The sequence below is a fragment of the Schistocerca piceifrons genome, chromosome 5, assembly GCF_021461385.2.
Source record: "Schistocerca piceifrons isolate TAMUIC-IGC-003096 chromosome 5, iqSchPice1.1, whole genome shotgun sequence".
In the NCBI taxonomy this organism is placed as follows: domain Eukaryota; kingdom Metazoa; phylum Arthropoda; class Insecta; order Orthoptera; family Acrididae; genus Schistocerca; species Schistocerca piceifrons.
In genome coordinates this window covers 83,685,211-83,687,842 of record NC_060142.1, presented here as the reverse complement: position 1 = coordinate 83,687,842, position 2,632 = coordinate 83,685,211, and the positions used below count along the sequence as shown (strand labels likewise).

General features: G+C 47.8%; 1 non-coding gene across 1 annotated transcript; it reads left to right on the top strand.

Annotated features, from left to right (window-relative positions):
* Positions 1-1,941: 1,941 nt before the first annotated feature.
* Trnat-ugu lies at positions 1,942-2,016 on the top strand. The gene has a single exon. It is a non-coding gene; the product is annotated as a tRNA-Thr (tRNA).
* The last annotated feature ends 616 nt before the right edge of the window (positions 2,017-2,632 follow it).

The window sequence follows — 2,632 nt, the reverse complement described above, 5'->3', positions numbered from 1 at the left end:
GGGCGAAGAAATAAAAACTTTGAGGTTTGCGACGACAGTGTAATTCTGCCAGAGAGAGCAAAGTACTTGAAAGAGTAGCCGAACGGAACCGACATTGTCTCGATAGTACGGCAAGTGATAGAGAAGGAGAGAAAGAGATATGGTGAGAGGAATTTCCTTCGAAAATTTCCCTCCTTTATACCTCCTCTGTCTTACCACAGATGACGTGTCATTGATCTCGTTTATACTAAGACTGCAATGCACGCGAGATGCCTAGTGGCTTTCACCACCATGAGTGGAATGCGAAAGTTTTGAGTAATGTTCATCAACCAGCAGTCTTCTATAATTGTTGTCCCCTCCGCAGAAAACAGCATGTAAGTGGTGAATCTGTTACCTTGAGGCTGTGATAAACTGTTAACGAGGAACTGATATTGTATAAACAGTTAAAATTTGAACTGGGATCTGTAAACGGGATACCACTTGCTTATTACTAGCAGAATACTAGAAACTGCACAGCTGTAGTCCACTTTATGAATCATCAATAATTTCCATTCTTCCCACTTTCACAGAGAAGAAACAAAGTAATGAACTGCGGCTTTGCGTAATTACTATAAAATAATTCTCAATTAAGTGACCAAAAATCAGAAATTGCTAAATCCTTAACCAATACAGACCAAAGCAGGAAACATGTCTGTCTTCCGAGATAGCCGAACCAGCTCTAATCTTACAGCCGTATCACTTCACCTGCCATCCAAGTTAGGCTCGATCCTAAGTTCTGCGAAATGCTTCGTCTGCCTTGGTGTATGACGTGGCCTGCAGCACCTCTCCTGAGCTCCTGGCCATATCAATTGGATCGTAGACGACTGGAAAACAGTAGCCTGATCGGATGAGTCCTGATTTTGCTGGTGCCATGCAGCCGTGTCCTTGCTGAACTGCTTAAGTGTCTTGCGAACTGCCGGTCTGGCGCAGTGGAGCTACCACGCCAAAGTCAGTCGAGTGGTAGCTGGACTCGTCGTTCACAGTTGGCCCACGTTGCAGCGAATTGGCGACGGGAGTCCGGGTCCTGGAGGTGTGTTACTATGCCAGACTTGTTGACGGTGCAGATTCATAGTGCAGATGTAGCTACGGTGATCAGAGAAGGCCAAAGGCCATCGTTCGGCAGCCATCACTTCCTGTGTAAGACCTTGTGACACATATATCGGCTCTCCGAATGACTGGTAAGATGGGTGTGTCCAGAGCTGTCGCCGTGTATCTTTTCCCACGTGTCGCACAACTGAAGATCGTGAATCATCATATTCAGGTCCACACAAGACGTGTAGTGCAGGATTTGGTCCTTGGGATGAAGTATGCAATTAAAAGTGCCCGCGAAGACGCTGTGTTCACACCGTCCTAGAAAAAGGGGGGCAATGTCAGTGAGGTAGAACCTGGGCTGGTACGACGTTTGGTGGTGCCGGACGGTGCGTAAACATTAACGCATCTATATATGACGGTAGTATCTGTTCCCGAAAGAACAGTTACCGTGGATGACCATGCAGCTTTGCTAGAAATGAAATGATAATTAAATAGACACCCTAGCTGCAAGCAGGCGTTGATACACTTCATTGGGGACATGTTGAAAATGTGTGCCGCGATCGGGGCTCGAACCCGGGATCTCCTGCTTACATGGCAGACGCTCTATCCATCTGAGCCACCGCGGGTACAGAGGATAGTGCGTCTGCAGGGACCTATCCTTTGCACGCTCCCCGTGAGATCCACATTCCCAACATGTCCACAACACTACGTTCGTAGTACGCCTAATAGATGTTTGCCCTTCATACTCATTGCTCGTGGCAGATTACTCTACCAAGTCCCGTACGAGTTCGGGCATAGCGTGTGCGTTCGCACAAGAAGGTCAGTGGCCGGGAAGCCATATTTAACTAATATAGTTAACTAATAAGTCCCTGCAGTCGCACTATCCTCTGTGCCCACGGTGGCTCAGATGGATAGAGCGTCTGCCATGTAAGCAGGAGATCCCGGGTTCGAGTCCCGGTCGGGGCACACATTTTCAACATGTCCCCAATGAAGTACATCAACGCCTGGTTGCAGCTAGGGTGTCCATTTAATTATCATTTCATTTCTAGCAAAGCTGCATGGTCATCCACGGTAACTGTTCTTTCGGGAACAGATACTACCGCCATATATAGTTAAAAAATATGGGTTCCCGGCCTTTCACCTTCTTGTGCGAACGCACACGCTATGCCCGAACTCGTACGGGACTTGGTAGATTAATCTGCCACTAGTAATGAGTATGATGGGCAAACATCTACACTCCTGGAAATTGAAATAAGAACACCGTGAATTCATTGTCCCAGGAAGGGGAAACTTTATTGACACATTCCTGGGGTCAGATACATCACATGATCACACTGACAGAACCACAGGCACATAGACACAGGCAACAGAGCATGCACAATGTCGGCACTAGTACAGTGTATATCCACCTTTCGCAGCAATGCAGGCTGCTATTCTCCCATGGAGACGATCATAGAGATGCTGGATGTAGTCCTGTGGAACGGCTTGCCATGCCATTTCCACCTGGCGCCTCAGTTGGACCAGCGTTCGTGATGGACGTGCAGACCGCGTGAGACGACGCTTCATCCAGTCCCAAACATGC